This window comes from Perca flavescens, chromosome 7, assembly GCF_004354835.1.
Source record: "Perca flavescens isolate YP-PL-M2 chromosome 7, PFLA_1.0, whole genome shotgun sequence".
Classification (NCBI taxonomy): Eukaryota; Metazoa; Chordata; class Actinopteri; order Perciformes; family Percidae; genus Perca; species Perca flavescens.
Window position 1 is genome coordinate 27,358,173 of NC_041337.1, and position 22,694 is coordinate 27,380,866.

The 22,694-nt window shown below is 40.3% G+C and overlaps 1 protein-coding gene across 1 annotated transcript in view; it reads right to left on the reverse strand.

Annotated features, from left to right (window-relative positions):
- ttll10 (tubulin tyrosine ligase-like family, member 10) overlaps nucleotides 1-22,195 on the reverse strand; it is a 54,290-nt gene extending 32,095 nt beyond the window's left edge. Inside the window, exon 1 of the mRNA XM_028583993.1 lies at nucleotides 22,113-22,195. The gene's annotated coding sequence lies outside the window, so the exon portion shown is untranslated. The remainder of the gene's footprint in view (nucleotides 1-22,112) is intronic.
- Nucleotides 22,196-22,694: the final 499 nt, after the last annotated feature.

Genomic DNA, 22,694 nt, shown 5'->3' on the forward strand with positions numbered 1-22,694 from the left:
TTTGTATCTTTAATGCCTTTATCACGTCCTGTTAGTCAGGTGTATGCTTATTACTCCATAATGAGGTGTCTGTTTTGCTTGACCACATCCACAGGATTCAAATCTGACTGCTGTTGGCAGGTTTACAGTTATGACAATTTTAAATTCACTTTTACAGTGATTGATCATCCTAAATTACTACCAAGTAGCTTAACATTGAGAGAAGATGTGGTTTTATAATGGTATACATAATATAAACATCACTGATATAGCTCTTAAGCCTTGTGTTGACTTCAGGTCCACATTGACGGTTTAAATTTTTGTTTTATATCAGAAAATATGGGACGTAGGAAATAAAGCGCTGAAAATGTATAAAAAGAAAAATGTAACAATTTAAAACATTGGAAAAAGCAAAAACAAACATGTGTATCAAAAGCACGTCGAAAAAAAGTGTTTTTTCAAGTTTGTGAAGAAGAACACAAAGGGTTAAAGGCATTTACTCCATGCAGCTTTGGTATTTCACACTATCATCCTTAAGGTGATGAAGGTGGAGAAATTACGTCACAGTCCCATAGCTGAGCCTCTGTGGTCACTCCCAAATTCAGGAAAACAAGTGATTCATACTGAGTAGCAACCTCCTGGATTAATGTCATCAGTATATTTGGTTACACCTCTAAAGTTGAAAAAAACACACACAAGGAATACCACTTGATTTTGAAGTGGAATACCCGATAGCAGACTCTGGCAAGAACACAAAAGAATAGAAAGGTTGTTGGTGAAGGAAGGGATGCTCCAAAAGCCTAAAATACACCAATTAACAAGGAAAATGCTTGTGTGTACGTATTAGTTCAATGGTCAGTACTAGAAATCAGTCAAGTCCTAGGTGAAATCAATCAACATATTAGTACAGAGTTGGGAAGAACGTAGTATTACCCAGCACAAATGGTTAGGTATTTAAACTACTGGATGTCTTGGTCAGTGTTTATCTGGCAGGATATTTACGTAGGTCTCAGTTGATAGGACAGTGAGCACCAGTAATATATCACGGTGCTTCAATTTAAAAAGAAATAAAATAGAAACTTGTAATAACCCACACATTTCTTGAATTTTTCAGTTCTATCATCAATCCATGCATAGTAAAAATTGCTAATTCATCCATGCATTCTTTATCTGTCAGTTGCAGGCATTGACAGCACATTCTGTTTTGGTTTCTGAGTTTAACAGATACCTGAGTTCTCAACCAGTGTGAGATTTACCAGCAGTTAAAAGAAATGGCAGCCAACTCTGCAAAATACCTGTTCAAAATTAGGTCAGGAGATTATTAGAAATATACTGGCAGCAGTGTTAATGCATCAAATGTTCCTGGGTTTGTACATTAGCTAAGATTCAGTATTCAACCATGATGTCTCATAACAACACAAAGCTAACCAAAGTTTGCCAAAAAGGCTTAAATAAAAACACATTTGACAGAACACGTCTAATCAAGTAGTTGTTTTGCATGATTGCTAGATAAAGCTTAATTAATATTATATTAATATTATCTTAAGTAGCTTATTACATGTTAAAGGGTTACCTTGATGAGTTTCAACCCAAATCCTTTCTCTTGATTAGGAGGCACATTTTATGTGCTCCTCCTATTTTATTCATGTGGTTTGAAAGGGTCAGTTGAAAAGAAAAATCCCTGTATTAGCTCTGCTAGCAAACTAGCATAACTAAACAAGCTAACATTAGCCACAGTAAATAGCAAAAAACACACATTGCATTGATCGTTGTTCTTTTAAATACTTAAATAAATATATATTTTAACCACTTCTACTAATAAAATAAAATAAAATAAAATCAGTAGCAACCTGTAACAAAATAACAGCTCTCGTTAAAATAAATAAATAATATGAAATAATGTTCTAAATATGACCTCTTCTGTGTTAGAAAATCCAGCTTAAACAAAAATATCTCTTATACCTTTTTCAATGTAATAAGATAAATAATAAAGACACTGAAACATATGTGCCAGCTTTGCACACTGCAAACTCTCCCTTGTCCGGTCCCGACTGGGACGATGTCGTGGGACAGTTTGCAGTTCAATCTAATGAAGCTACACTAGCTGCACTAGTCTTGTTTTATGGTTGTGCGACTCCGCAGAGCTTTCGTGATCTCGTAAAGTGGCCTGATGTTTTATACTTATGCGCTGGTGGTGTCGTTGAGCGGCATGTGTGTGTGTGTGTGTGGGTAATGGGCGGGGGAAGTGAGGTGACGGCGAGCAGGAACGACTCTAGAGTCATAGTGGGGAGAAACAAAGTGTCTCCTCTGTGTTTTTCTGACCACGATGGAAAATCTTTAGCAGACATGCTTGACATTTTGTGTGTAATGCTGCTCGCTGTCTGCCCTGGTCCCTGTGTATATGGCGTCATGAAGTGCCCCACAAGGCAGCCTCTCTAGAATTCGTCACACAACTAAGTACCGTAGTATTGTGTGCAAAGCGCCAGTCAATTTAAGTACATGTTAATGGTCCCATGAAAAACAAGCGAAAACCAGACATTTTCATGAATTTATAACAAGCAAGGTTACCTCCTTTCTCTGCTTTTTGCCGTAGCCCAGAGAATTTGGCCAAACCATGAGAGAGACATCATGGCTTTCAAGCGAAAGTGGCAGTTGGTCAAGGCCACTCCCACCCTCCACCTTGCCCTCCCTCTCCTCCTCAATAGCTTCAGACACAGAAATGGCACATCCTAAGGAAAGCTCATTGTGGGACTGGCTCTTAGTGGCTGTAGTTCTGCACCAAAGCTGAATTTTGGGAAAGAGACTTCAGATACAGTATTAGGGGACCACACTAAGGTCTATATAAAAAGCATCCAAACAGCACCATGTCATGGGACCTTTAAATGTGGCAATAACTGCTGTAACCTATAATCAGTTCCACTCATTTATGCCTGACTGTTAAAGGAGTTCCTTGTATGAGTGTGTGACAGCTCTTCAGAATTACTGTACGTCCAGCAGGAATGTCACATCGTTTAGCCTCTGTTGTGCTCCTGTTTTTCCCAGTATCAAGCTCAGCTAAGTGAATTTAGCCTCCTCATCCACAGCCGGTAGTAGTGCAGGAATCTGGTCTGACTGCACCAAGCATGCACAGACCAGCGCGGGAATGTAATTCAGTAGCGTGACGTCACCAAGGGGGAAGTAAATAATTACAGTTACCTCCTCCTTACTGTACAGTAGAGTAGTTATTTTCACTGACACATTTTTTAGCTTTTGTTAAAATTCCATGATATACTGTATATCAAGTGTTAGTATTAAAGCTATAGTCGTAGTTTCTGTCTCCACATGAGGAATTGTAAGTAATGACAACAATTCTGTCGGTGCATCCATATGACACAAGCCTTCCATGAACGCACTTCACCCTCACCAAATAATGATGTCTCTGTTCTATTTAAATGTCCCAGTAAGCCATGATAGTGTGACACTGAGCCAGCATGAACAATACCAGGGCCCTGAGACTAAATTAAGCCTTCATTAATGTTATTATCTAATGTGTGTTTTTCCAAGTGACATGTCAAAATATCTTCCGTAAAAAAGGCCTTTAAAGCACTAACACACCTGTATCACACCTACATCAGCAATATATTACTGACCTAAGAGCAATATGAAAACCATAAGCATGCTTATTATGATGTATTATTTAAACACACATACTCATGAAAGTACATCATAGAGGCCTACACACAGAATTATTTGGCAAAGTTATGTTTCTCATCATCGGTTGCTCATAAATAGAAGCCATTGTGTGTCTTTTTTGATCACAGTCCCGTGAAAGGTGACTCTGCTGTGAGATTGGTTGGCTGTTGTCTTCCTCTCAGGATTTGAATCTTTATTTGTATAAAATCACAGAAATCATGCTAATGTAAAGACAATATTATACTTGCATGGAAAAAAAAAAAACGACTGTTAAAGGTAAATATATTAAAGTTTACATTTTTCTTAGGCCCATTTTTCTCAACACAGCTTACAATGTGTAGAGTATGTTTAGTTTAATGATTGATGGCCTGATAGCATGAAACAATGCTAATAAGCTAACTTTAAGATAGCTAAAGAACAGATTTTGGGATTTTATTTACTGAACATATTTCATATAAAGTGCTTGACAAATAAATAAATAAAAATCAGAGCACACAGAAATTTGATATAATATTTCTGGGACTGACTCTGTGAAAAAGCATGAATGTTAGCCCCCCCAGCACGGGAGATCAATTAAGCCTGGAGCCTGTTATGTTAAACGGCTAAATGGTTTCGTGTTTTTGTTCAAACTGATAAAATCAGAGCAACGTTTAACCAGTCAACTGAACCCTTGAGGCCTAATTAAACACCATTCATGGCTCTAATGGCTGTGTGTGTGTGTGTGTGTGTGTGTGTGTGTGTGTGTGTGTGTGTGTGTGTGTGTGTGTGTGTGTGTGTGTGTGGCTCAGATAGGGAGAGAACAGTGCTAAAAACTAAAACAAATAAAATAAACCTTCCCCTGTAAATCTGCAAATGTAACCAGTGACCATATAGACAATGCATATGGATTTCGGTAAGCTAAAAGCCTACAGTAAGTGGCCCAGGACCCGGCAGTGAAAACGAGCCTTGTGCTACTCGGTTTATCAAGCTAGCCTACTGTGTACTGCCATAGACTGGGACACAATGAGGGCTTAGCTGATGGGGGGACCTCATGGGTAAATTGAGGCATTTAAAAAGAAGCTGTGTTCAGCAGTAATCTGATCCACACCTGACTGGGGCTCTGCATTCCGAGTTCACAATGATCAGAGAAACTGCTACAAAGGGCCAGCACAAAGGAGATCTGAATAAAATGTAAAAAAATAAATAAATAAACCTAATTCTGAAAATGTGTTTAGAAAGAGAAAAATGAACAAGAGAGACATTTCAAATTTCATCCCATTTTATTGAATCTTTTCTTTTACATTTTATAACATCATATACACAGTACATACAGTTAACATTATGTACAGAGTGTTTCAAAGATAGTTAGTTTTTGTGAGATGGTTTTTGATAGAAGTTTCAAAAAGCTGTGTGCATTGTTCTACTGTACCTGGAGAAAAGCCAAGTCCCCAGAAAGAATTCAGTTATTGCTGTGAGAGGACGAAAGCAGATCTTGCAACAGATAAAAAGTCACAACGTTTTCTATAATACATTTTTTTACGCCATTTACATTAACATTCCTGATATAAACTAATTTACGGCGCAGCATTCAAGAAAGCCTATGGTAAGTAGAACGGTCTTATCCTGGACTGCTGCTCAGTGGAGAAACTTTGACTCAAGTCACGTGGAAGAAACCCAGAGAAATCAATCAATCTTCCAGTGCAAGGATCATAGTTCCATAGTCATCATCACTCAGCTCCATCTGCCACTGCTATAAATATGTTGATGTGCTTCCCTGTTCTGCTCTTTTGTCAATACACTGCATGTCAGATGCACGAGAGCGAGAGAGGGGGAAGTAAGAGAGCAGAAGGTAATGCCATTTAATGGACGGCATTACCAGACAGTATTAGACACCAATAATTACATCTAACCATGTCTGGTAAGACGCCTATCAACAGGCTGGAAAGATGACCTCTGAGCTTTCACCTGTGCAAAAGAGGAAGAAGAGAGATGGAGGGAACAGAGCAGTGTAGCAGAAACAGGTTGAAATGAACAGTTCCTCTTTTGTTGCGGCTGCAGACTCTATACACGCTACACATTCACTTATTTGTACATTTTAATTGGCCAAGCATGCAGGGCAAGAATAAAGCCACAAGTGAACACACCAAGGCATGAAGCAAAGTACAGTAGGCTTGGCAAATTCTTTCCGTTCCAGTCTTCTACATTAATACACAAATATGCGATGGCAACACAAAGAAAAGAGACAATTGGAGGGGGGGGAAAGCTATTTCATGTTTCTGTGGCTTCAATAATGGAGCTGGCTGGCCAAATAAAGGTGCGGCTCAATATTTGCGGGGTAATTCTCCCTCCTTAAACAAACACTAGGTCTCTGCTCGTTCCATGTCTATTATTTGCATGTTTCTAAGGTCTGTTTGAAGGCTTTACCTATTAATTTTAGTCCAGACATGGATGAAAATCGTTTGTCTTCAGTTCAGTAATATTTAATCTCTACTGTTTCAAATCAAAGCCGTAAGAAATCTGTGTACGTTTTTACATTCTAGCATGCCTAACACACTACCTAAAGTCATTTTTTGTTGTAGAGACTCCTGTCTACTTAAAGCATTTTTGTGGCGAAAAGCTTGGGAAGCTGGGAGGAGGCCACCACGTCTGTAGCTCAGTTTTTTTTTTTTTTTTTTTACCAGTAAAGCACTCTCAGGTGAGCTCATGTGTCAGTTTCAGGATGTGCCACGCAGGTGAGGCTAGTCGGACCAACCCGCCACACAACACAAAGACCAACGCTGTTCAGGGGAGGGAACAGGGAAATAAGGCCCTGCAGGACCGGTGGAACCATCAACCGACTGTTATTCTTTATCTTGGGTGGGGTGGGGTTGCTAAAAAGTTTTTCTTTTTAAACAGGGAAGTAAGTAAAGAATTCAGAAACAGGACCACTTACTGCGTAAAAGATCTGCTCTTTCATGTTTCTACTTCAACAATCTCAAGCTGTTTCAGTCATAAATATTCATGTATTTTATTACCAACTATGTCCTGTCTGTCAACACTGTGCATCATCTGTGACCTTTTTTGCAACCCCAGAATACAGAGACAATCCTGCTTATAAGGTTTACCATTCAATGGCAACATCTAAGGATTCTTACAGATTTCAATTCACTTAAGTTATTCACTTATTTCACATTTCTTTGGATTAAACATTTGAGCACCGGAGACCACAGAGTCACCCAGGAAACATCGTTACCAGACAGTGTTAGAACAACAGTTGTACAATCCAGCACTGTAAGGTAAGATGGATCCTGAGAGCCATTTTTGCTGCTGCTGCTGCTGCTGCTGCTCAAGTATTTGAGCCGATCCAGGGCCCTGGCCAGGAGCACGTTGCTGCTAACGTTGCTAAAGCGGTTTGTCTGGTTGCAGATGACTATCATCATCATTACCAGGCAGTATTAGAGAAAGTGATGATATCCAATGCTGCCTCGTAAGATGGAGATAATCACCCAAACATCTCATTACTAAACTGATGGAACAGGTTGGGGATAACTTTGGTTGTAGAACATAATGTGTGAGTGCCAGTTATTAAATGTTAATGAATGAATGACATCTACTGAAGCAGATTTGGGAGTGAGTAGTAAACCTAACCATAAATACCTTTGAAAGAAAAGGGAACTCAACCTTAAATGATTAGGGTATATGGGTACGTAAGAGTGAAATAAGTAAGTATGCCATAAATTAAGCCATGTATAGCCTAAAAATTGCATTGTAAATAGGCGTCGGGAAGTCTATATTTGGAGACCACCTCTCTAAAATATAATTGCTGAGCCCTTGTTGTGGTTTTTAGCTTAAACTCGCTGTCACAGAAGACTGGGCCACAGTAGTTGTTAATGATTGCCCAAACCTGTTACGACTAGTCTAAATCTATGGCACGGCAAAGTTGGGAGGCCTGCTTTTCACACAATGCATGGCAGTTACTAATTTCAAACGCCGCACGTCGTGCACCTTCACTTAAAATTGTCACCAAGTCAAAAGCACGTCAGCCTCAGGGAGCTGTTTCTGTTCAACATCATATCCCGCCAGAAGAGTAATTGTGTTTTTACGCAACATACTGTTCTGTCTCTCTAATAAAACTGTGTTGTCAAGTCGGTTTCAACAGATGTTTTATGGAATGGAAAAAAAAGGAAAAAGCCAATTTTTCTTTTCTGTTTTCCGTTGGTGGAGATCTTAGGCCGTTGTCTTTCTGTTTGCTGAATGATAAAAGGCTGATGGAATGCTGCTCAGCTCGACCTGAGCCGACGCTGTGTATGCAGAAGGTCACTGAAACAGCCCTCGTTTGCTGAATAACGTGGATCATTCACAGGTACACCGCGTGAAATCCTCACACCCCATACTACTGACATTTTAATCTCTAAATTAAACATTAAATAAATATCTTATTATCTAGTTATTCTAAAAAGTCACTGTACTTTATATCTTGTCACATTAGATATAGAATATACTTCATCAAATGACGTGTAGGTTAACTACGGAAAGTTCCCCTTTTCTTTCAACAAAGATTTGATTGTTCATTTAGAATCAGCCCTCTCTTTTACAAAGTGACTACATTTCTCTTGGAACAAAAGCCCAAATAAAGAGATGAGACATTATTGTGTTCATTAAGAAAGAACAGGTTTCCAGTCATCCTGCAAGCAATGCAAAAGTAGAGCACACGAGAGAGGTAGAGAGAGAGAGAGAAAGAGAGAGAGAGGGGGAGGGAGAGGGAAAGAAAAGTCAGTATAAGGGAGGGAAAAGTTCAGGGAAAGAAGGGTGAAGGAAAATGGAGAATGCACCTGTAACCTTACCGTCATGAAAGGTACCCCCAAGGAAAGAATGTAACAAAACCAAAGTAAAGTGAGTACGTTTGGAGGGAGGGGGCTGAAAAAAAGAAAGAGAAAAAAGATCTTGAATTTCCACCCCGCTGCCTGAGAACGCTTCGTCTTCCTCCCGGTCAGTCAGGCCCCATGAAATGAGAAAGCCAAGCAGACCTGCTCTCCCAGATTCTATTTAGTTAATCATCAGCATTATAAACCAGTGCTGCAGGCCCTCTGAGGAAGAAAAGAAGGAGAGAGAGAAAGAAAGAGTGAAAAAAAAGATTAGCCCAGAAAACAAGTTGTGAAAATAACAGTACCTGAACAAAGTAGAGCATGTTACCTTTGAAATATCTAACCAACCCCTATGTCCAACAAACTTGGCTTCTTCTGTTCCCTCGTGGTTCAAAACGACCGAACTTTTCCCATTGTTGTACATAGTGCTCGGTGCAGTGTGGGAGTCTCAACCGCTTACGGCTGCCCACGCTTTTTGCCTGTTGGAAGTGAGGCGTGATCAGGTAACTCTGCCCTCTGTGCTGGAATGTGACTCCACTGTGAAGTCAACAACCCCATAGGTAAACTGGCCTGGCCCTTAATCAATAGTTGCTGTCTTTGTGAGAAAACAATGGCGGGGAAACCCAAAACCATATTTAACTCCGGACCTTATCTTAACGGCACCTAATTGGGCCTTGAGACAACTGAGAGGCAGCCTGGTAACCGGGATATTTAGGCCATGATACTGTCTATCATCCATGTGCCGCTGTAGTACTTCTAAATGTATACTTAGTGATTTACATTAGTAGTCAATGTTAGAGCTAGTAGCTCCTCCCCCTTGCTCGGTGTCCTTTCACCTTTCTGTTTTGAATATTTCAAATGAAGCACTAACATATTCAACTAATTTGATTATTGAAAGGGATTTGGACATTTACTTTCCTTCTTAATGCCTTTTTACATTTTTAATTCAAGCTACCTATCCACCCCTCCTCATCACGGACAGGTTCCTTTTGCATTCTATCAAAAACAGTAGAAAAGTAAAATCTGTCAGAAATGAATAATTAAATGTAATTATCTCCCTGGAGGCACAAAATGTAACATTACGTCTTGTTGATTCAAGTTGATTCAATGTTGCCAAAAAGAGGAAATTATTGTTTTAAATGGTAAACTGTAAGATGGAAACATCTTGAATCATATTATTATCATCATGGCTTCTTAATTAAAAGGGTTAAAAACATCCTTTAAATGTTAGCATAGCATTGACTTTTTAAAATGGCCCTGGTCCCTAATGCAGTCATTTACCCTTTTAGCTGAATCCAACCGCAGCTATAACTTAACCTCTCACCCAACGTGGTGATAAGGCCGACACTCTCTTTTAATTTCAAACCTATGACTCAAACACGAACAAACAACATCAAAATCAGTCCACCATTTCGCTTGGTCGTCCAATCATTAAATCTGGCTTTCTGTTGAAATTCTACTCTGCACTTCCCGCCCCTGCTGCCATACGCTGGCAGTGTGACCATCCCTCATGTGACTTGCAGCTATTCAGGTGTATGAAAGAAATGAACAAATGTTGCTCTTTCCACCAATCACAATCTTCCACCTCGCTCTGCAGTCGCCACTGTACAGTACATGGTCGACATTTTCCCTCCATTTTCCCTTCTCCTTCCCAGACTGCAACAGTCCTCGGCTGCTCAAAAAGACCTTAAGAGCAGCCTAGAAGACTTAATAATGTATACCTTCTATCTCGTGGAAATGATCTGCTCTGATAAGTCCACTGCTGCTGTCTGTCTGAACTTAACCCAACCTAAGAGGCAGGGAAAACGGACGAGCAGACATTTTACGTCCGACACACATCCACTTCATAACAGACTCTTTTTTTCATTTCAAAAGCGCATGACATAGGCGTTATTCTATCAAATCTTTACCTTAAAAAGCCAACGAAAGGAAAGCAGTAAGAAGTAAACCGTAGAAACAAAAACTCTAGAGAATATCTCCAAAGATTAACCGACAGTTTGTGGAAAAAAGTTGCGAAATGAGTTCTGAATTAACACTTAACAATAATGTTAAACTTATCAGGTATTCCTATTTGATTATTATATATTGGTAGGTAAAGCGGTTTCATACCATGGATGTTTCCTTGTGAAGCAGATTTTAAAGCTCTAAAAGAAGGAGTCAGCCTCCGTCCTCATATCCTTTGACAAGTCTGGCAGTTTGCCTTTACCTGCCCCAACTGGTCTATCCAGTTTAGGAATGAGCGTTGGCTTCTATTGTTTCCTCTTCTTTCTCCCCGGTTAAAAGGAGCTGGAATTCGATACACATTATTTTCGCTTCCCATCGAAACTAGCTAGACCCTCCTATATCAGCACACAATCGCAGAGGGCTACATACGCTGACCTAATTTTCTGATCTTAGTCGATGAACAAATGTCCGTAAAGTTTTAACTCTGTTGACACTGAGCAACAGGTTATGACGACAGCTCGAGTCTTAAAGATGGAGAATGAAGACAAAGAAGGGAACACATTAGTGCATTTACCCAGTCGTTTCCCAGGTGTGGTCATCGAGCCAGAAACCCAAGACAAGAGGCATCATTGTATAAGAGCTCTTGACGCCCTGTTGGCTAGTCTTCCTCTTTCCTGCTCCTGCTGAAGGACAGTCGACCTCTGGAGTGGCGGGTAGGAAGAAAAAAAAAAGCCGTCCCTTTTCAGGTAGATGTAACCGTAGAGTCGGAGGAAGAGCCAAACCCCGGAACAAAACCAACCAGTTTGAAGCGCGTCAGCTCTCTTCCTGCTGCCCGAGCAGAACTTGTTTTTTTCCAGGTGCTCTTGTCTGCGGTGTTAGGCGGTTAAGCTTCTCAAGAAGACAGAGGCTGAATTTGTAAAGGGCTTGGTTTACATGTAGTCTGACCCCCGCCCTCCTCCCCTTCCCCCACAGGTGTAATTTTCAGGTCGCAGCCAATCTCCTTAGCCTCTTGCAACCACAGGTGTGTCCCCCTGCGTCTTTAGCCAATGGTGGTTGAGACGAAACCCCCCCACAACCCCTCCTACCCTCTGACTCCCACCTCACCGGTTCGCTCACCTCCGCCCTCCCCATGAGCCCCCAGGTACCTTGTTGTGTGTGTTTTTTATGATGTCAGCTCAGGCTTCTGTGGGAACAATCTCCTCTGTTCCTATTACAACACAGACAACAGCTAAAGAACCATCATCCTCAACTGCCGGACACACCTATCCTGTCCAAGCAGAGAAAATAAATCATCAGGCCGACACATTGCAAGGGACAGGTTTTCAAAAACATGTATCTGTGAGGTATTATCACATGCATAAACCATTGCCTACTTCTTAGCTGTATAAGTCCCCCATAACCTGAAATACCTGCCCTTTGCTCTCATGCACGTCTTTGTCCACACGCCTCTTTTGTCCTAACAATAACCCGGCTGAGTTACAGCGAGAGCAACAGGTGAACAAAGTGCAGGTGAGTAAAACTTGAGTAAGACACACCCGCAGTTTGAGTCGTGGGAGATGGGGGGAGCAGTGACAAGGGGCTGGTGGGGCCCCTGACCCCCAGGGGCAAACAGGGGCCTAATCCAAAACCTGGACATGGTTTGGCTGGATGCTGAGGAAGGCAGCCACTTTCGGTCTCGAGGTGTAATTGTCGGGATTAGTCTCTCAACAATGAGCACAATGGCAGAGCCGTATCCTGTTTCAGCAGGGGCGTGGCACAGGTTGCTGCAGAACTACGTTAACAAAAGATGGAAGAGGGCGATTGTCTGAATCTTTAAGTTAAACAAACCGTAGCAGTCTGTGAAATACTGACCCAAACTACAATAAAATCGCTCATTATCCACCAATCAAACACCTTTACCTTTCGATTCCAAGATAGTTATTACAATAAAGCTCTATGTTGAGCCTCAGTTCTGTACTGTGGATAATGAGTTGATTATGAAAAAAGCAGAAAAATAGTGATAGAAAGTCTGTGCATAAGCATTAAATGTTTTTTGTAGTCTTTCACACCATGTCAACTCTGAGTGAAGCTCAGACTCTTCAAAGGAGCAGTTAGTGAATTGCTCTGCTCTGAAAGGTTTGCTTTGTTCAGGCTCTTCATTTGCATACCAAATGAGGTTTGGAGGAAGGCAGGGGCCTGACCTGAACTTATTTGGGTACTGATGGCTATCTGGCCAGCCGGTCACGCAAGTCAGGATGTGAGGACATCCATCAGCAGCATTGACTCAACAGCCTCAACAAACACAAACACACAGAGGCAAATGCTGTTGCGTAGACATATTCAAACTCCCACCTGCTAAAACGTCTTGGTTTCTCAGAGGCCCTTTTATGAAAAAAATCAAGTAAGAACACCCTAGAATAAGGAGGTGTTATGTAGGTATACAAAAATTATTTGTGTGCACAATTTTAGAATTTGTTGTCTCAAAATAAGAATTCTTGCTCTGGATTTCGCATAATGTATCACCTTCATGTCATTATGCTTGTCTTGCCTTCACACACTGACTTTACTGTGAATTGCTTGGATTTAATGCCACTTTATTTAAAGTTGTTTGAGATCCAAACAAACATTTTACAGGAAAACGGATTATTTCTCAGTAAAAACTTTGATACTGGAAATGACATCCAGTTCATTAAAACTCTTGAGGAGCGTTTTATAAATGTCGTCTTTGTTGTCTATTTCCAGCTTCTGGCTGATTGAATTTACCTTTATCAACTCAAGAACACAAATTATGTGTGAAGAAATCACTTTTTTTTCACAGCATCCATAAAAATAAGCAAAAATTTGTTTTTTTCTACGTTATGAAGACACCCATTTATGCAGTATGCAAATTGGCCTGTGATTTATGATGGACTTTTCCCTGAGTCACCTCCCACAGCTTTAGTTCTTGTTTTTTGGTCTTTACAGATACACTGTAATCCTGAATGGGCCTGTGTACTGGATGTACCTACAGTATCAGACATCCTGGGGATCAAAAGATGAGATGAGAGAAAGCTGGGACCAAGCAAAACCTTGCTCACTGTAAAACAAGCCACCGAACAACAAGGTTTATAGTTGTCTTTACAGTAACCTGACAGCGGTCGTGTGGATCCAAGTCTGGATAAATGCCACAGCTTGTCAACTGAGAAAAAGGAAAACAATGACTCATGTTTGTTTCATCTTTCCCCGTGTGCTGTTGCAGAACATTTCCACGTAGCCCTTCCCTAATCTGCATTCAGTATCCAAGGTGACTAGTAACGCTGGATATGTATCTCCCCTCAGGCCTCTAACTGAAGCCATAGCTTTTATGGTGCATAGCCAACTGAGAATCACAATACACACAAGATGTGACCTTGAAGGGCATAGTAAGTCTTCTTAAAATAAAACCAAGAGTCTAAGTGAGTGCTGTTTGCTCATTAAATATATCGAACAACTATGAATTAATCATTTAACTTAACTAACATAGTCAGACAAATCAGTCGGTGCTTTCAAAAAAAGCATAACAGAGCCAAATAATCTGTTCATCACTTATGAGTACCAAAACATTGTCATTTAAGTGAGTACAAGTGATTGACAGCATGATGGATTCTTTATTTCTTGCACAGTATAGAGTTTTTGATCAGTAAGAATGTTCTTAAGTGAGTAACAAGTCTCTCTAAGTTCATTTTCGCTTAACTAAACTGAGAGAAGGTGCAACAGTCAAGGAAGGAAACTCGTTCAAGTTGTAAATATGTAAAACATTGTGGTATTATTTGGAAAAATGGTTGGTAGTGATGTAAAGCATCTAGTACTTGAATTGTGATAACTAGGCTAAAATACAAGATAAATTCAAGTAAATTGTTCCGTTACTTACAAACCTGCTGTGCAACTGCATATGAGAATTCATCATGTGAATTTAGCTGGGCTGATGAGCTGGGCTGTCATCAAGACCACTAATCAATAGAGTCCAAGACAAGTTCAAGTCTGAACACTCGGACCCACAAGTCAGAGACAAGTCAGAGATAACAGGAAAAAATGACTCAAACCCGAGACTTAACTGGAGTAATACGGTACAGCCCTGCTGCTGGGCATGTATGACCCATATCGTTCAACTTCTACCTCTTTGGTGTAGTGTCTTGATCTACAACTGTGAAGAGAGACTAGGTTTAAACAGAATGAATAGACAGATAAAAAGGCTGCACAGTATTCAAGGTTGATTTAGAATTCGAATGTCAGTGTTATGAATCAAGCTTTGAAGGTTTGAACTATTCGGTACAGCCCTATATCAGGAATATTTTGGATATTGCAATATACTGTGCATATTGCATATTCAGATACTTAACCTGCATTACAACTGTCAACCAGAACATCGTATGCAGAAGGACTCAAATGGATTACGCTTATTAAAAAAAAGGAAATGTATAATATAATGGATAACTAACAGCACTTTGATGCGAGGCTGTGTGCAAATACTTTGCTTTGCGTGTCTTGTAGTAAATAGACACCTTGTACTGTAAACCAGGAAGCCCATGAAACTGATCTTGAACAATATCCTGTGTGTTATAACATATTCATCAGTAAAGAATACTGAACAACAATATATCCACACTATCTGATTGGTCATAGACACAATGTAAAGCCATCAATAGCTGCTGTTCTCATAGGTTTTCCCAAATTAGAGGCCTTATCACACCATATGCAGCATCTGTCCGTTAAGTCTTTTCTGTAGTTTTATCCACCTGTCTCCTCGGTCTGCCCTGCTGCTCAAGTGACTATGGGATAATTACAGAGATTTACATTGTCTTAGAGGAAATTGGAGGACTTAGCCCAGGTGTGATGTTTAAAGGACCCTCATTACATTGATCAGCACTCAACCACTGATTTCTACCAAGTCTCTCGCCAATTAGCTCCCTGTCCACCTCGGCAGCAAAGCCCTCCCCCCCTGCCACCTTATAAAGAAAATATAGAATACATAACTCTTTCAGGTGTTTGACATTTTCTACATTACAATATTTAACATTTTATGTTAAACTTTTATCTTTGGCTGGTTGTGAGGAGAAACAAGCATCATGTCTTCTCACAAAACCAGAGAATCACCAAGGGAGCAGCGTGCACACAAGTGGTCTAGCAGCCACAGCCGTGCTCTGACTTGCGGCCTGCCACCAGCAGCGGGTAATTGGCCCCAAAGGATTTAGGGCGGGATGGTGCGTGTGGATGGCGCGGTCGTATCCCATAATCTCCAATGGGGCAGTTTCCACAGAGAAGTGGAGCGAGGCATACCAATTATTACTGCATCTTATTCCACAACACACCTGTTTGGCTCATCTGCCGCTTCAGAAACAAACTGTGATCCGTCTGACATCAGTGACAAGCAAAGTGGAGTAATATACAGAATCTATACATGAAATGTATGTAATGAAATACATTCATATCCATCTATTTAGCATGAGAAAAAATGCATGTTTGTATGGAAAGTATCACCACGAAGGATCATATCAGACACAGTGTTCACAGTGTGCAAAAACATTCACTGTTAACATTACCCAATTAATTCCCCCAAAAATGTTAATGGATTAAATGAGAGCATGTTTACTTATCTGAAGATTAGTAACTAAAACTAACTAATGTTAATGTTAAGGAAAGACGTTGGTCATTCAGTAGTTAAATAAGAAAATATCATCACTGACCAGTCTTAGACAGGATTTGATTCAGGACGCTGGTGTTGAAAGTAAACACTTATCCACCACCCAGACATCCACACACTGCTACTTTGACGTTGCTGTTAAAGGCAATACTTTACACTCTGAAAAAAAAAATCTATTCAAGTCATATTTTCTGAAAGTAAAGTCAGTTTTACTCATACTCCATCCACCTCTTTCCACCAGCAAAAAACAAAATAACCAATGGACTAACCCATTTCAATCTATATAATCTTCTTTCGATGTATTATCTCCTCATGATGTTAATGAGATGGGTTTCGGCATGTACTGTAAGTGGGTGGTGGGGAGGTCGCCATTGTAATTATTCTTTTTGTATCTTTTTGTTTCTGTATGCTTACGTGTTTACATATTGCTATGTTTATTTAAAAAGAAACTGAGCAAAACAAAATGGTGGAAACACTGAACGGTGTACTACACATTTGACGGTTTTATCATAATGAACACAACGACCGAGATGCACTGCTCCTGTCACTGTAAGTATTACTTAGTTTTGTTGATTAAATTCAATGACTCTGAATGGATTCCTGTCTGTCTTAAACCTACATGTGCAGTCTCTCACACACACACACACACACACACACACAATCACACACTCTTAAGTGTGACTTGTTGCCTGTCAAACACAGCTGCAGTGCTGCTGGCTGGGTAGAGTTTCATTCATTGCCAGTCGAGACGTTGCAGTTTGTTTAGGAAATGAGCTGAAATGCTGACCTCCAGGTCATCATTCATTGTGCCCTTCTTTAAATAGCATGTTAGCCTAGCTTGCCTCATGGCAAAATGTGGCATTGTCAAAGCTTTAAAGGGTTTGTGTGTGTTCAGTTTGAGGGCATTATGAGGTGTTATGATAGAATACAATCTCCAAACACACCTGCCTGTTTCTTCCATGAGACTCTCTATTTGGTCCCATGTAATTAGCTCGCTGTGTAATGTGTTTACTAAGGCATTAGGATGCAGGGAAGGACAATGATTTTCAGAGGAAGAGCTATATGCTTTGGTTTATGTGTATGTGGATTCATCCAGGCATGAAAAATGTTGAATGGCACTAACAGAAGGTGATCGCCCATTACATGAGCCTTTTGAGATTATTCAGAGAGGGAAGCATCGTTCTCTGTAGACATACACACAGCTGATAATCGTTTGGGTCAATAGTCAGTTGCCTCGTGTGAATTTACAGTTATAACATCGTCAGTAATAGCATTTTACTATAACCTTTCCATTTAGGAAAAACTCCTTTCTCATCCAGGCCAGTCCAGTTAACAGTTATGACAAAACATTTTGTATAAGAATCATAACTGCACTTTCACCTTCCGTCAAACTCATTTTTCATACATTTCTGGTGGTGATGAGTATTTACCATTTACGTTTGTTTTCCTGCACTAGAAGTAGTTGAAGTGAATATTAGCCCTTTTCAACCAAATGGTACCAGGAACTTAATGTTCTCCTGTTGGTACACGATCCGTTCTGCCTGCGCGATCCGTTCTGCACATGCGCAAAATGTTCGCACATGCGATGTTGTACGAGGATTTACAACACTGCACGATCTGTTCCACGCTTCCGGTCGACAGCCAAGCTAACGTTAGTTTAGCTAATTCGGCTAACCGCTAGCTGAGACAGCATGTAATAACTTTAAAAGACCCTCAAAATAAAACTTGAAAATAAACGTTAACATATATAACAGCTGTTACATCAATTCTACTTTACTTGTGCTCATTTAAAATACAATCACTCAATATTTGTCTTTATTGTTATAACTGTAAAGTCTTAATTTAGCTGTAGCCTGCTTCTCCCATTAAGTCTGACTTAACGTTATTTTAGACTGAATCTAACTGTCAGCTAGCGGTTAGCCGAATTAGCTGTTAGCTAAACTAACGTTAGCTTCCCGGTGGAACAGATCATGCAGGTCGTATCCTCGGTAAAACAGTATTATCTTGCACACGTGCAGAACGGATCGTGCAGGCAGAATGGATCGTGTACCGACACCTTCTTGTTTAATCCTGTTTGCATTTAGCCTACACCACAAACATGCTGACTAGACAAATAGACCAATGACATGATAGATTTAATTGCTAATGATGAAACAATAACAAAGACTCATCACATTGGCCCTGTAGTTGACTGTTACACAACTGACAAGAAGTTTGGAGTTTTGAATGTCGATAAACTTCACAAGAAATATCCTCCCCTAGTCCCAATATTGATACTACTGGCAGGCAGTACCTACTGTCTTACTGTCTGAATGTATGCTGCTCTTGTTGTAGCAGCTTCAAATGTTGTGTTCGACCAATCAGGGACTCTCAGCGCAGCAAACTTATCAGAATGTGTTACCTGTGGACTTTTGGGGGGCAGGAAACATGGCAGAGGAACTCAATTTAGACCCTGGTTCCTCCATTTGGTAAATTCTGTGAGTTCCTATAAAAGGTTTGTGGATTCCTGTGAATTCCCACTATTGAATGGAAATCGCTTAGAGTTCTATATTCATTTTTTCAGACATTCTCGTGCTAAATTATTGTATCTTAGCCTCTAAAACTATTTCGATAAAACAAGGTACTTTTTGGTAAACTTGTCACAACCAGTTGACATATGCAACCAGTGACAAATCTTCTAAGTCAACATTGCTTTGTATCATTACTTTTAACTACACTTTTAACATCAATAATAATAATAATAATAATAATGTGTCCTGCATATGATAATTTGTGTGCTTTATATACTGCATACACACCATGAAACTTGAATGTGGTGGCCATGGCACATCTTTAAAGCAAACTTAATAATGGGACATGAAATAGTGCGTCACTGACATTGGACTGGATTGAAATGGGGTTTTAATGATTCGTACAACTAAATCAAGATGCAAAATATTTAATTTTTAGGAGATATGAAATATCTTTGACCATTTTTGCTTCAAAACTAAATGTGATACTGGCAGACTTGTATTATCGCCAGTGTTAAAAATATGAGATCATCGTTGGAAATAAATTACAGCGTTACAGAAGTTCTCATTAAACTGTGAGCTAAATAATGAGTCAAATTTTCAGTTCATTCTATTTGTTCTGTTATTGCTAATTTGTGTTCATAACGTTAAAAAACCTTCAATGTAAAGCTACATCTTTCTGAACATATACAGTACATTCACTGTGTGTTAGCTGGGGTAACGACTGATCTCTCCCACAGAGTGTATCATGGGGGCCTGGCTGTAGGGTGACAGCAGGTCCTGCTAATGATGCAAGACATGTTTATGATGTGGAGGCTCTCTGGGGAGGCAGGGTTCAGGTGAAGCTACAGCAAGGAAGCGGCCCACTGGGACCAGTTACCAAGGTAGACGCACAGCTCTCCTCCACTCCTCACATGCACTGCCCTGTACCTCTCCACCTCCTCTGTGTGTCAGGGTAAGGGCCATGACAAAAACTAAAGTAAAGACTATATCAGACATTTTGAAATGGCTTAAACAAACCGGAAATCACTCAGAATTAATCTGGTTAAACATCTGTAGCAAAAAAAATAAATAAATGTACCATTGTCAAATAAACAGCAACACCTTAGTTTAATTATCATATGACCACATTTCCCAGAACTCCCCCAAGCACTTCCTGCTTCATTTGCGTAACTGAAAACAGTCACCATGTCAAAACAAATTTGCCAGCAACCTTTAAAAAACAATGTCTCTTTTTTTCTGTTTTGGTTGTAAAGCAATGCTGCAGATTCCCCATATATCCATGCCTCAGACAAGGGCTCTCACAAAAAGGGCCAAATTAAGAGGATAACACTTTTCTGGTGAATTTGCCCAAAGGAGCATCTCCCATTACAACCACCATATTCAGTAAGAAAAAGTTTGTCTATCATCGTACTTAACTTATTGTCCAAAACAACCACAATTCCTGCAAAATCATCAGATGTAACTCAGTGTCTCCGTTCTGATTGAATGGTCAGCCTTGGGAGATGCTGCAGCTGCTGCATCACGCTGAATGCTGCAACCCTTCAAACACATAGCAAGTGCCAACGCTGAATATCAGTGGTAGCTTGTTGTTTCTGTATTTGCTGTACGGACTTGATAAATGTTTAATTTGCTGGATCCACTTGTTTATTATTGATGATTTGGTGCTGCAATAATTATTCCTTCATGTAATTCTATTCAAGAAAAAAGAAACAGATTGTGTTTGCCTCTACGCATACTGTACATACATCACATTTTACCCCAAACTACTTTAAACAAACTACTTTTTGCTGTTATAAGTGTTTTATGTTTCATATAAAACCTTCATAAACTCATTGTTTCTCCTCACTGTCTGCTGGCAGTAAATTACTGCTGAGCAATGTAAAAAGGTTGCAATTAATTCAGATTTATAGCTTAGAGAGATGTACCGTTCTTGGTAATGCTGATGGCCACAGCCAAAATATACATCTGACCTAAGCAGCGAGATATCAAGATCTCTAACCTGCCCACTCAAAGGACAAAATTATTTAAGGGGGGAGAATATCAGAAAAGAGATATTAAAAAGCAGGAAAAGTAAAGGTTATTATGGTCCACCTGAAAGTCATCTGATCTGCACTTATGTGTTTGACAAGTTTTTCTAAAGGTAAAGTGTTACTGGCTGCTTATGTAGCGCTTTAAGTGAACATGCTGCATATGTTATCTATGCAGATAAAGTTAACGACTTCGGCCACATCTGTAGTTTTTGTTCCTCATGCGGAAAATCCTTAGGTTCCTCAATTGTAAATCATGAAAAAGGTTTTTCAGCAGATATTTAAGAGGAAACACATTTTCCGGTGCACTCGTTAGAATCTATTGTACAATTGTGTCACCATAAATCTGATCAACACCAGGTCGGAGCTCAATGCGTAACAATTTTTACCTAATGGTAGTGTGCTATGGTCATGAACTAACAACCATCTTTTTCCTAATCTTAACTAGTCCTTTTGTCGTCTAAACTTAACCGTAATGTCCGCCAAAACAACTGGCAGCTTGCTCTGCTCTGTACCCGACTAACAGTCACCTTTTATCGGGTAACTGTGCTATGGTCATGAACTACAGATAGAATATTTGACTTATATGAAAGAGAATGTGGAAGTAAGGTAGGAGTTGAACACTGCGAAATACAGGCATCCCAGTCTGAGCAATCCCAACGTCAGCATTGACCCAGAATGACTCTAACTCTGCTCTGAATTAATACAGGTCCATATGCGAGTAAATGATTGGCAGATTTAATTCTGTTGCGTGAATTAAGAAGACATGAGTATCAAAGTCCACAGGCCTAAACATTACCTGAGTTTCTCTGCTACACAGACCAGTCACTGTAAGAGAGCTACACATTAACACACTCAGCGCGCCGGCTGTCTCAAAGCTTAGCCAGAGTTTTACAACCCTCCAAACACACCCTTTGGATTTGGGCGCCGCTCTGTCAACATTGCAGTCTCCAGACGCTAGGCTATAGTAGGTTCATCTAGTCCTTTCAGCCAATCAAAAATAGGCAGCAAGGTGTGACACTGTCCCATGGGAGAGCAGGAGCCATGGAGACCAGCTGCTCATTGAACAGTAATGGGTATGGAAGTGTCGAAGGTGACATTTTGGCAAGCAGAGTGTATACTAGTGTGATGCTGGTGTTTTATAGCCAGTGTACTGTACGTACTTAGCAGTGTGTTTATAGAATCTAATCTTATCATTCAGAAAGATGCTGGTGTTGAAGAGGCTTTGAGTCAACCTCCCAGTAGACTGCAGTCAAAAGAGCACAAAACACATCCGTCAGCTTAAATTTAGCAAATGCACTCACATGATCTAACTCTATCTATTCACTATACCTCCAACTACACTTCATACCAGCTTCTTAAGGATAAAATATGAGCAGAGTTTGCCAACAAAGCCCTTTGCTGCATTTCTCATGGGTCATACGCGCCTGCTCAATGTCTGTTCCCCATCAGGTTGGAGGGTATAGACTCACAATAGATGTGGGAACACCTTCAGCTTTAACCTCAACTGACCTACCTCTTGATGAACGTGACCTCTGCCCTGGAAGATCACCCAATCTAACCATCTCTTCCAGACAAAGCAGGCTGCGAGGGAATCTTCAACTCGTACTAGCCAGCTCATCCAGGGCTGTGATACAGACTGTATTCAAAAGTGAACTGGGAATAAACCAAAGGCAAAGATGTTGGCAGCTGTAATGTGTGTTGAGAGGAATTCACCCGTTGTTATCACTCACTGAGTTATGCAAGAACGGGCCGGTGGAAACCTTTGCCTGGTACTGTGTTGGGGCTCAGCCTCCACACACACACACACACACACACACACACACACACACACACACACACAGAAGGAGAGAGAGAGCCAAGAAGATCCTGCCCTTAGAATTTTCTAATTATCCTCAGTGAATGGGAGGCAGTCGGACACACTGAGGGCTGACTTCTTAGGTTATCACACACACCACCAAGACTCCCTGGTCTTCAGATTATACTATTTTTAGTTTTCATTTCTGGGTTTTTTTCCCCTCAGAGGGCATGAGGTGTATGGGAGGCATAACGAGGAGAAGATTTTAAGTGTAGGCCGAGACAAAATAAAAACTTTCAA